Below are 13719 nucleotides of genomic sequence, written 5' to 3'. Positions count from 1 at the left end.
ATAGTTAATTATAGACAATCCAGCATGATGTTGTTGTTGTTCAGTCTGAAAGTGGTGAACAACTCTCTGCACCCCATGGACTATAGCATGCACAGTTGTACAAGTGTGCACAACTGCTGCACAATTACACTAATTTCACATACTAGCAAAGTAATGCTCAAAATTCTCTAACTGAGGCCTCAAAACTACTTGAAAGGAGAATTTCCAGATGTTCAAGCTAGATTTAGAAAAGGCAGAGGAACCAGAGATCAAATTGTCAACATCCACTGGATCATAGGAAAAGCAAGAGAATTCCAGAAAAACATCTACTTCTGCTTTATTGACTACACCAAATCCTTTGATTGTGTGGATCACAACAAACTGTGAACAATTCTTAAAGAGATGGGAATACCAGACCACCTTACTTGCCTCCTGGAAAACCTATATGCAGGTCAAAGAGCAACAGTTAGAGCCAGACATGGAACAACAGACTGGTTCCAATTTGGGAAAGGAGTATGTCAAGACTGTATATTGTCACCCTGCTTATTTAACTTATATGCAGTGCACATCATGTGAAATGCCAGACTGGATGAAGCACAAGCTAGAATCAAGATTGCTAGGATAAATATAGATAACTTCACATACAAAGATAATACCTCCTTTATGGCAGAAAGTGAAGAGGAACTATTCTCTTAGTGAAGGTGAAAGAGGAGAGTGAAAAAGCTGGCTTAAAACTCAACATTCAAAAAACTAAGATCATGGCATCTGGTCCCATCACTTCATGGCAAATAGATGGGGAAACAATGTAAACATTGACAGTTTATTTTCTTGGGCTCTAGATTCAATGCAGATGATGACTGCAGGCATGAAATTAAAAGATGCTTGCTCCTTGGAAGAAAAACTATGACCAACTTAGACAACATATTAAAAAGCAGAGACATAACTTTGCCTACAAAGATCCATATAGTCAAAGCTGTAGTTTTTCCAGTAGTCATGTATGTATGTGAGAGTTGGACTATAAAGAAAGCTGAGTGCTAAAGAATTGATGCTTTTGAATTGTGGTGTTGGAGAAGACTCTTGAGAGTCCCTTGGACTGCAAGATCAAACCAGTCATTGCTAAAGCAAATCAGTCTTGAATATTCACTGGAAGGACTGATGCTTAAGCTGAAACTCCAGTACTTTGGCCACCTGATTGGAAGAAGTGACTCATTAGAAAAGACCTTGATGGTGGGCAAGATTGAAAACGGGAGAAGGGGATGGCAGAGGATGAGATGGTTGGATGGAATCACTGACTCAATGGACATGAGTTTGAGCAAGCTCCAGGAGATGGTGAAGGACAGGGAAGCCTGGCATGCTGGAGTCCTTGGGGTAGCATATAATTGGACATAACTGAGCAACTGAACTACAAATAATTATAGAACTGTTCATGGAATTCATTGATTACAAACTAGAACAAGCTACTTGTTACTTTTAAATGTCACATGACAGTATACCTATGATATTGTTTTTAAAAATATGCATGCCTTTCTACTACCAGAAATTTTCATTTAAGTATAAGAAATTGGAGACTTTCAATGCAAACAAAATACAGTATTATTATTCAGAAAATAGTTAAGGAATAATTATGAGACAGGAAATGTTAACACATTACTTATGATAAACAAAACAGACAAAAATCCTCACCCCAAGAAGCTTAATTCTTAGTGGGAATAAAACTTCAGCAAAGATCACTGAAACTTAAGAGAAGCAAAAAATCCCAATGTTCTGTGGCATCTCTGTAAACTAACATTGATGTTGCTGGGCTCCTCTCACACATATTTGTTATGCTGAACCCGCAGCACACTGCTGCAATAAGGGGAATAGTATTGATTTTTAATTTCCTCTAGGAACTGTCCAAAACTGCTTTTTAAAATTGTATTTGATTATGAACATCCCAAACACAGAAAATAATAGAAAAATTCACTTGTTAAAAGAAATCTTAACATTTTTCAACACTTGCTTCAATTTTTTTTCAAGAAATAAAGTATTAAGATATACTTAATCTTCCATTACTCTTTCTTGATACCATCATTATACACCTTGATAAATCAAACACTCTGTGGTACCTGGGTAATACCTCTTTCATGAGCTAATGTATATAACTTTATACACACACACACACACACACACACACACACACACACACACACGCATTCCTGGAGAAGGGAACGGCAACCCACTCCAGTATTCTTGCCTGGTGAATTCCATGAACAAAAGAGCCTGGCAGGCTACCGTTCACAGGGTTAAAGAGTCGGACACAACTATACGACTAACACTTTCACTTTCATATATATGTATGAAGACTCCCAAAGTTGTTCACCTAGGGTACACACACTCAAACACTCCTACTTGTATATAAGATATATCTATGCTGACATATGTAGTCATTGTTCATTTATTTAATTCATGTGTATGCATATAACACAATATATACCTAATATCTTATTTTATGATAATTTAGGTTATCTAGATTTTCTCTAAGACACATATTCTTATATTGAACATCTTGAGTGAATGTGTTAAATATTTCTATAGAGTATTTTTCCAGGAATAGTATAGCTCTCTTTTATGGCATTTGCATATTTAATTCAATATAATTTATAAAAATTTCCACCAATTATTAACAACCTATATTTCAACCAAAAGTATAAATGCATTCATTTTCCCCATACTCTTACTAAGGTATAGTTAAACTCTTTAAACTCTCAAAAATATGCCACATCTATGAAAATGAAATATTTTAATGTAAAATGCCATTGCCTTGATTACCAGTGAGACTGAGCATTTTTAATAATTTCATTGGACACTTTTTTCTTCAATTCTGAATAGTCTGTCATATCCATCATCCAGTGCTCTATTACATTGCATTTCTGTTCTGACTGATTAATTAGAGTTCATTATTTATTCCAGAAAAAGATTACCGCTTTCACTTTACCACAGAGTAATCAGTCTTTAGGAGCATCATACTGAATCTTATGGATAGAGATGAATTTCTTAACTACAACTTCTGAGAATTTTTGGCCTCTGTTCACTTTCTTAATCCATTGCATCAGTAGAGTCTCATCCTGCCGTATATGAGAATCATCTGGGAGGCTTTTTAAAAATAGCATGTCCTCTTCTGAAACTTTGGTTCAATTGATCCGCAGTAGGGCAGGGGCATTAACGCTGCCTAGATGTTTTCCCAGATGATTTCAGTGTGAGCTCTTAGATGATCATCTCTATATTCACTGTAGACAGATCCTTCACTTATTATGCTGAAGAAAAATTAGTGCTCAAAAATCAACTGCAGAAAAATTCAGCCCCAAGCTAAGTTATTAGCCAAGATATTCCAAGTCCCAATTTTCTCCTATTCCACCATCACCTTCTCCCAGAATCTATGATATTGTCTGGCTTTTCAGGATCCTGGCTTTCTAGTCAGCCCTTGCCAATGACACTTTTAAATTTTCCTTTGAGAAACTATTCTTAGTGAGTAATGAAGCTCATAAACTTGTTCAACTTTTCCTTTATACCCTTTCAGCATATAGAGCTGTATGTTCCATATAAACAATACAATTTTGAATCTTGAATACTCTTTTGTATCAAGTGGGCTCTGACACCATGTCACTGTCTTTACTAGACCCAGCCCTGAAATGACCACCTGCTCCATCTCTTACCCTGCTAATGATCAGAATCAGAACACACCAAAATTCAATACTTTCATTTTCATCACTGCAATTGACTAAATGGAAACATCCAGTACTGTTCCATCTCCTAAGATGATATAATGATTCTACAATATTAAAAAAAAAAACAAATCCACCAATAATAAGCCTTTCCTGTGGTTGAATGAGCACGGTGCTAAGTTGCTACTGCTAAGTCGCTTCAGTCGTGTCCGACTTTGTGCGACCCCACAGACTCTGCCATCCCTGGGATTCTCCAGGCAAGAAAACTGGAGTGGGTTGCCATTTCCTTCTCCAATGCATGAAAGTGAAAAGTGAAAGTGAAGTCTCTCAGTCGTGTCCGACTCTTCGCGACCCCATAGACTGCAGCCCACCAGGCTCCTCCGTCCATGGGCTTTTCCAGGCAAGAGTACTGGAGTGGGGTGCCATTGCCTTCTCCGAATGAATATAGTATCAAGCAAATAAGGACTATTTTATATGACATCTCAGTCTCCAGTTCAATCTCGGTTCTGCCTGATATTTTCAAATTCATGTGGTTGTGGATATTATAATTACATGGAAATAGCAGAACAAAAATTTAATAATAATTATAATGAAAGAATCATGGCCAGTGTAATAACTCTGACTTTGTTTATTACTAACACAAACAAGATACATTTATCATCTTTTCAGAAGACATACTGATATTGGCTCTATGTGTTACTCGGCTCCCACATTTCATTTCTGTCTACCTCTTCTAGCCCTGTTTCAGTTCCACCATGCTGCTTGTCTAGTATACTCCCTGCATTACTTTTCCATTTCTTTAGTCTTTCTTATTGTTATGTACTGATTGTTTACACCCCCCAAAGACTCATATGTTAAAATTCTAACCCCAATCTATGTCTCTGGAGGTGGGAACTTTGGAAAGTAATTAGGTAATGAGAGTGGAACCCTCATGAATGAGATGAATGATATAAATGGGATTAGTGTCCTTATTAAAGGGACCCCAGAGTGCTCTTTCTTCATCTTCCCAACCTGTAGGATACATGGAGGAGTCAGGGATCTGCAACCAGAAAGAAGACCCTCACCAGGACCTGGCCATGCTGGCTCCCACTTCCAGTATTCTTGTCTGGAGAATTCCATGGACAGAGGAGCCTGGAGGGCTATAGTCCAAAGGTTTGCAAAGAATCAGACATGAGTGAGCAACTAGCACAGTATATAAAAAACCTGTTATATGAATTTATATAATAAAAGCAATTGTTTTATACAGATTGATTCATGATAACTACACAAATAAATATATTTTGAAATATGAAGTTATATATTAAACTGTTTCCATGTACAATTTATCTTGAGGGCTCTTTCTGTGCTGCATTATAATGAAGTGTATTTGGAAAATTAATTAAATTAAATTGGTTATAATTAAAATTGTTATAAGTGGCTATAACAAATATAAAAATGAAACAAAATCACTAAAAGTGGCATAATATTAATTCAGAGTAATGAATAAGTTACACTTGTTTAAAAATGCAGTGACTGCTTTATTATTTAGCTTATTATTTAGTGCAATCCACCATGAACAAATACATTTTCTCTTTAGATAAAAAGCACACACTTATGAATTAATCAAAGAAGAAGTATTTATTTGGAACCTTCATTGAATCAAGCAGACATTCTTGAAGTTAATAAAAAGTTTTAAAGTTCTGCATGATTTCTCCCTTTAAGCAGTTCACCAATCATTTAGAGAGTGTGATAATGTAAATCCTGCATCTTTCCTGGCAGTCTGAGATTAGTCTTTTGACCATTCTTGGTGCTAGTGGTAAAGAATGCAGGACACACAATAGATGCAGGTTGGATCCTTGGGTTGGGAAGATCCCCTGGAGAAGGGCATGGCAACCCACCGCAGTATTCTTGCCTGGAGAACCCCATGGACAGAGGAGCCTGGTCACAAAGAGTCGGATATGACTAAAGGGACTTAGAACATCCTCCTCATTTCTGCCTTTTCCCCCACAGTATAAGCCTATATATCATTTGGCTGGTAGCCTTGAAACCAAAATCATTCCCCACAAACCAGCAGCATTGGCATCATGTGAGTGGTTTATAGGAAATAGAAAATCTTGGAGCTGCTCCAGATTCCCAGAACCAGTATGTCCACTTAAGCAGGCTTCCCAGGTGACTGCAAGCTGCTTAAAATGTGAGAATCACTGGTTCCACATATGCATATTCCCTGCCTTGTATTTAATTTCTAACCCAGATATCTAGCCCAGATATCCAACTCTCCTACTCATGAAGACTTTCACTGACTAAAATCACTAAAAGACTTTTTTTTTCTTCTGTTGATTACAGACTAAGTGCTTTTCTCCATCTCTTTCTCTTTCTGCTGTAATGTCAGTTGTCTTCTGAGAACAATACTTCCTTTTTGCTTCTCCAGTTAGCTGTTGTGTTGTTTCTTCCTCCCACTAACATGGACCTTGTGCTCAGTAATGGAGAGCACAACTTAGTGTCTTCTACTTTGTTGCCATCTCCAAACTACTGCCATTCTGTTCTCTCATCAACATATGTGAGCTTTTCGGGAGCACACAACATAAAACAAAATTAGACCCATGGGTATTTTATCCTACATTGGAAGATTAACTCATACATTCAATTGCCTGCAAAGTCAATTGGCTACTATAGTGGAGATATCAGAATAGCTTCAAGGCATCTGTCAAGTTTTATTCTACTCAAGGCTTTTAAAAGCTTTAGTTTTCAATGTTTGCTACTTCTAAGGTCCTATAATAATGGCATCCATTCTAAACCTTGATCTGGTGGCTGATGCTAGAGCAATAGCAGTAGTTCTAGCAACTATCCTTCCAAGAAGACAAATCCTGGCCTAACCAACCATTTAAGTCAGCCTAAAGGACTCACAATAGCTTACTAATCAGTAATTGGGATCCCAGGCTTCTTACCAGATACCTGTTCTTTTTATTTTGGGTAATAGTAACATCCTGAACAACTCTCAAATGTCATGAAGTCCACTTAACTTGAGCACAGGGAAAAATCACCCAAGCAAGGTGTATCAACATACCTCTCTTCTGTAGACTGGGCTGCATCTTACCGGGGATTTGCCCCTCCACTACGAATTATTGTATTCTTTTATAATCATGTTTTATAGAAAGCAGAATGCTGTATGATTAAGAATACTGAAGAAGATTGAGTAGAAGTGAGCTGAGGAGTGTGGGTACAGGTTTAAAAATGTCTTCAATCTTCTAGCTTAAGTGATACTTACTCACATAAATAAAATTGCAGCATTCATTGTTAATATAGGCCCTAACATTCCCTCCTTGTCTTGGCTATTATAATATTCATTACAGATAAAATTATTTTAATTTTTGCACTTTTAGAAAATCTCTAAATTAATAATGAATAATCCATCAATGAATAACGTCCAATCTTTTCAACAATCATTAGGTAATCCTAAAGAGGTTTTTAACATGTTTCTAAAAATTGAAGTATAGAGTATTAGTTTATCTATAATATTATTTTACAGATGTACAGTTCAGTGATTCACAATTTAAAAAAATTATACTCCATTTATAGTCATCAAATATTGGCTATATCCCCTGTGTTATAAAGTATATCCTTATAATTTATCTTATATATAATAGTATGTACTTCTTAATCACCTATCTCCATATTGCCCCTCCCCACTTCACTCTCTACAATGGTAACTACTTTTTTGTTTTCTGTGAGTCTGCTTCTTTTCTGTTATACTCACTAGTTTGTTGTGTTTTTAGATTTCACATGTAAGTGATATCATACAGTATTTGTCTTTATGACTTATTTCACTTAACTTAGTATCCCCAAGTGCATCCATGTTGTTACAAATGGCTACATTTCATCCTTTACTATGGCTGAATAGTATTGTGTGTGTGTGTGTGTGTGTGTGTGTGTGTGTGTGTTCTTTAACCATTCTTCTGCTGATGGACACTTAGGTTGCTTCTATGTCTTGGCAATTGCAAATAATGTGGCTATCACCATTGGGATACATGTATCTTTTTGAATTAGTGGTTTGCTTTTTTCAGATATGTACCAAGGAGTGAAACTGCTGAGTCATCAGTAGTTCTATTATTAGTTTTTTGAGAAAACTCCACAATGTTTCCCACTGTGCCTATGCCAAGTTACATTCTCACCAACAGTGTGCAAGAGTTCCCGTTTCTATACATCCTCACCAACATTTATTACTTGTGTTATTTTCAATAATAGCTATTCTGATGGATGAGAAGTGATATCTCATGTTCTTTTGATTGTCAGTTCCCTGGTTATTAGTAATGCTAAGCATCTTTTCATGTGACTGTTGGTCATCTGCATTTCCTCTTTGGAAGAATATCTGTTCAGGTCTTCCACTCATTTTTAGTTGTTGTTGTTGTTTTTAAGCTGTGCTGAGTTGTGTGAATTGTTTGTACATTTTTAATGTTAACCCTTTATCAGTAATATAAATATCATATAAATTGTCAAATGTTTTGCCCCACTTAGCAGGTTGTCTTTTTGTTTGCTCTTGGTTTTGTTTACTGTTTAAAAGCTTTTAAGTTTAATTAGCTCCCATTTGTTTATTATGGACAAAGATGAGGTAAAACTGAAATTTAATAGTTACTAGAAATCTCCCTTCAAAAATGCTGGAAGAGACCAGGCTAGTTCATATTCTTACTCTATGCAATCAACTGACAAAGAACTTTAATAAAAGTGACCCCAAGTGGAGCCCTGTATGAGACATATATTTCCCAGTTTACCATTGTGTGCTATTCAGCTTGTCTTATTATGGTTAATTTTAGTGTTATATACCATCCATTTCTTAAAGGGCTGCCCTAGTTGCTGCTAGTTTATGGAATCTTACGTTTATGTATCTAAGTGACAGATACATAAAATTGATCAACATGACCATTCTTTCCACCTCTAATTTTAGAAAGTATTGTTTTTAACTCTCTTATGGTTCTTCCAGAGACTTGACACATTGGTATGCCCATCTACTTGGACACTCTGAGAAATATATTCCCAACTTCAAATTGACCTTATGCTGGAATTATCTGTGCTCTCTGTTCCACTATATTAATTTGTACTGCTTGTGTACCAATATAATCATATAAATAAGAGACTTTGGATACAGGATCTGTTTACCTTATGCAAAGAGGCAGTTGGGGCTAGGTATATGGTCAGATCTTTAAACATATTTCTCATATATAAGCTTCCATCGGTGGCTCAGATGGTAAAGCATCTGCCTGCAATTGTGGGAGACCTGGGTTCAATCCCTGGGTTGGGAAGATCCCCTGGAGAAGGAAATGGCAACCCACTCCAGTACTTTTGCCTGGAAAATCCCATGGAAGGAGGAGCCTGGTAGGTTATAGTCCATGTAGTCGCAAAGAGTCAGACAAGACTGAGCAATTTCACTTTCACTTTTCACTTTCTTATATATTGGGTCCTAATGAATTTGTCACTGGTTGCATGTTATGGATTTATATGTGTTTATAACTCATACTTCCTCCATATACATGATGAAAAGAAATCTAGAGTATTCATTTCAATATCCAGTTAACCTGATTAATAATATATCATTGATTTAAGACATCAGGTTGGCAACTAGTAGAATTTAATCAGTGGTCCAGTTTGGATTCCTTCCATATAAATTATAGCACAGAGACAGAGTGTTAATATGAGTTTGATTTAAGACAAAGAAGGGGGATTGCTATCACTATGATACCAATAAAACTTGGGCTTTTATACCAGGTGCATCGGTAGTGAAAATGATGCATTTGCTAAATTCACCACTGTGTAGAGCCTGCTTATGTCTGAGGTTATGGCTTTTTCAAGTTATAATAATGGCTAATATGTGTTTGTAATATTATGAATACCTGACCTATATGCCAGTGGTTCACAGTGAGTTGATATGTCCTATATGGTCACTTAATTGATCTACTTAGAATGTTAAAAGCAGTGATTATGGCACAGAACAACCTTTATTTTCCCCTTGAAATTCCTTAGTGCTTTAACTGAATTTGATTGTTGTATGATAATAAAAGATCAAGAGAATTATTTGTCACCTTGGGACTCATTGTGGAACTATTTCCATAAGGGAATTTGAATTAAAAATTGCATGTGATAATTTTGAGCTCAATTATCATTACACACTGAGAAAGGTAAAAATTAGATTTTTTTCCTTGCATATATAACTTGCTTGATATTGCCTTTCAGTATTGATGAGAAACTTAAAATTATTTCTGATGTTCTTAAACAGGCTGGATTTTTTTCACTAATTGCAATCCCTGGTAGTACAGGCGTCAGATCTCAAATCTGTGATAGAGCTAATCAGATTTTACTACCATCAGTAAACAAAGAATGTCTAAATTCCCAAGAAATCTGTCACCAAATATAAATTTCAGAATGCAGAAACCTTAAATACATCTTTCAATTCCAGGGAGCTTCCCTGATGGCTCAGCAGTAAAGAATCTGCCTTCAATGCAGGAGACTTGGATTGGATCCCACTGTTGGGAAGATCCTGTGGAGAAGGAAGTGACAACCCACCCTAGTAATCTTGCCTGGGAAACCCCATGGACAGAGGAGCCTTGCACGCTACTCTCTTGTTGTGGTGTGTGGGTTTCTTATTGTGGTGGCTTCTCATGTTATGGAGCACAGGCTCTAGGGTACACAGGCTTCAGTAATTGTGGCTCCTGGGAAACTAGAGTTCAGTTCAATTCAGTCACTCAGCTGTGTCTGACTCTTTGCGACCCCATGAATCACAGCACACCAGGCCTCTGTCCATCACCATCTCCCAGAGTTCACTCAGACTCATGTCCATCGAGTCCGTGATGCCATCCAGCCATCTCATCCTCTGTCGTCCCCTTCTCCTCCTGCCCCCAATCCCTCCCAGCATCAGAGTCTTTTCCAATGAGTCAACTCTTTTGTGTCACATGGGCTCGGTTATTCCGCTGCATGTGGAGTCACCGCGGACCAGGGATTAACCAATGTCTCCCGCACTGGCAGGCAGATTCGTTACCACTGAGCCACCAGGGAAACACCACATATGCATCTTTTAAATTTAATATTATTCTTTTCGTATTTTATTAATAACAGCTTGATTTACGAGCTGGAAATGTGGAGTTGCTACCTATAATTGATTTTCTATTTGTTTGCTGCTGCTGCTGCTAAGCCACTTCAGTCGTGTCCGACTCTGTGTGACCCCATAGACTGCTGCCCACCAGGCTTCCCCATCCCTGGGATTCTCCAGGCAAGAATACTGGAGTGGGTTGCCATTCCCTCCTCCAGTGCATGAAAGTGAAAAGTGAAACTGAAGTTGCTCAGTCGTGTCCGACTCTTAGTGACCCCATGGACTGCAGCCTACCAAGCTCTTCCGCTGGGGGATTTTCCAGGCAAAAGTACTGGAGTGGTTTTCCATTGCCTTCTCCATTCTATTTGTCTACCTAACCTTTATACCAAGTTTTATAATGCTGTGAATCAAATGGAAAAGGTGGCTTAAAACTCAGCATTCTAAAAATGAAGATCATGGCATCTGGTCCCATCACTTCATTGTAAATCAATGGGGAAACAACGGAAACAGTGGAAGACTTTATTTTCCTGGGCTCCAAAATCACTGCAGAAGGTAACTGTAGCCATGAAATAAAGAATGCTTGCTCCTTGGAAGAAAATCTATGACTAACCTAAACAGCATATTTAAAAGCAGAGACATTACTTTGCTGACAAAAGTCTGTCTAGTCAAAGCTATGGTTTTGCCAGTAGTTGTGTATGGATGTGAGTGTCATACTATAAAGAAAGCTGAGTGCTTAAGAACAGATGTTTTTGAACTGTGATGTTGGAGAATACTCTAGAGAATCCCTTGGACTGCAAGCAGATCCAACCAGTCAATCTTAAAGGAAATCAGTCCTGAATATTCATTAGAAGGCCTGATGCTGAAGCTCTAATAATTTGGCCACCTGATGCAAAGAACTGACTCATTAGAAAAGACCCTGATGCTTGGAAAGGTTGAAGGCAAGAGCATAAGGGGATGACAGAAGATGAGATGGTTAAACGGCATCACCCACTCAATGGACATGAATTTGAGCAAGCTCCGGGAGCTGGTGATGGACAGGGAAACCTGGTTTGCTGCATTCTATAGGGTTGCAAACTCAAACACAACTGAACGACTGAATTGAACTGAAAATATATATTCTCTAGAGCAGAATCCAATCACTGGGAAACAAATGTTGTCTTTTTTTAATGAAAAACAAACAAAAAACATTTTACTAATATTCACCACAAGTCTTGTGGGCCATTCAGGACATTTTCCTCCTCCCAGGTAATTATAAATCTTAACATGGGCATGTGATGGACAATAGCCCCTTGGGTGTAAGTTATATTCTACTTAATGATTTGGAGACTACCCCTTAATTTCCTTTTTGTCTTAACTTTCTCAAACTTCACATATAAAAAAAAAAAAAGTGGGATATTAGTAGCACAATATTATATTAGTTTCAGGTATACAGCTTAATTAGATATTTGCATATACTGTGAAATGATCACAACAATCAGTCTGGTTAACAGGCATTGCCACACAGTATTTGTCTTGTGCTGAGAGATTTGAAGGTCTATTCTCTTAGCAACCTTCAGACATGCACTACAGTATTATTAACTACGCTGTTTAAATATCACATCTTTGATAGAGAGCCAAGGCTTTTACAATGTACTTAGCTCCAGAGTAAATTTGAATCAGTTTTGTCAAATTTCAGGTGGCCATGAACTGATCGTTTAGCCATGAGTTTTGTCCCTTGCCAATGCCTTTCAGGATGGCTCAACATTCTATTTCTCAAGGTCAGGGTGATAGGTATTTACTCACAGTCCTGATAATTGTGAGGTAGCTTAAAAACCTTTGTATTAGCCTTGGTCAGCAGATCATAGAGGTTATTTCATTAAAATATTGGTAAGGTTTGTGAAATGTAGGATGTGGCTGCATGTTTTGTAGTCATAACTCTATCCCATTCTGCTATTCATTTTTCATGAGTATTGGTGAAAGATGGAGGCATTTCCAAGGAATGTACCCAGCTTGTGAGGGTCAGAGCAGAGCTTTTGCTTATCATCAAGTGTTCTGCTTCTGATAGTACAAGGATGTGACCAGATTAAATGGAATAATACTCACTTCACACATTGGAACTGACAGGATGTAAGCCCCCGCCCCATTATTCTCCTGTACCCTCATGGTCAGCACTTACACCCATGCTTATTTTGCTACTGACTGGTATATCATGCAATAACAAATGCATACAATTTTCTTTTACATTTAATTGTTTTTTGTCTCTCTCCCTTTTCCTCTTTCTCTCTCTCTTTCTCTCTGTCTATCTCTCTTTGCTGGCATGGTAGAAATTCCATTATTTTCATTTTTTATTTCTTTATTTTAGAGATCTGAGTTCTATAGGTCTTAAGTAAAGCAAATTTGTTGGGAAGTTCTGTTTGATTCTTGATGTAATTTTGGCATAGAGACACATGTGCTCTCTGAAGTCTATAGGTTTAATTAGAGATATCATATGCTTACTTCAACTTGCAATCTCAATAATTTAAGACTGTGCCACTTGGCATGTAAATGTATGATTCATATTGCTGTTTCCTGACCTAAGACATTGCCTAAATAACAGTGTCTGCATTCATACTGTTGTTTCAGTAGTGTTCAACTCTTTGCAATCCCACTATAGCCCACCAGGCTCCTTTGTCCATGGGATTCTCCAATCAAAGTACTGGAGTGGTTGCCTTGGAGTGGAGTGACCATGCCCCCTCCAGGCAATCTCCCCAAGCCAGGGATTGAACCTGCATCTCCTGCATTGGCAAGAGGATTCTTTACCACTAGGACCTCCTGGGAAGCCCTGTAAATGCAGTGTTAATCATTTAGTCATGTCCAATTCTTTGAGACCCCATGGATTGTAACCCTCCATATTTCTCTGTCCATGGAATTCTCCAGGCAAGAATACTGGAGTGGGTAGCCATTCCCTTCTGTAGGTATATTCCCAACCCAGGGATCAGACACTGGTCTCTGGCATTGTGGGCAGAT

The sequence above is a fragment of the Ovis canadensis genome, chromosome 16 (assembly GCF_042477335.2).
Source record: "Ovis canadensis isolate MfBH-ARS-UI-01 breed Bighorn chromosome 16, ARS-UI_OviCan_v2, whole genome shotgun sequence".
Classification (NCBI taxonomy): Eukaryota; Metazoa; Chordata; class Mammalia; order Artiodactyla; family Bovidae; genus Ovis; species Ovis canadensis.
This window is presented reverse-complemented; position numbering follows the sequence as displayed.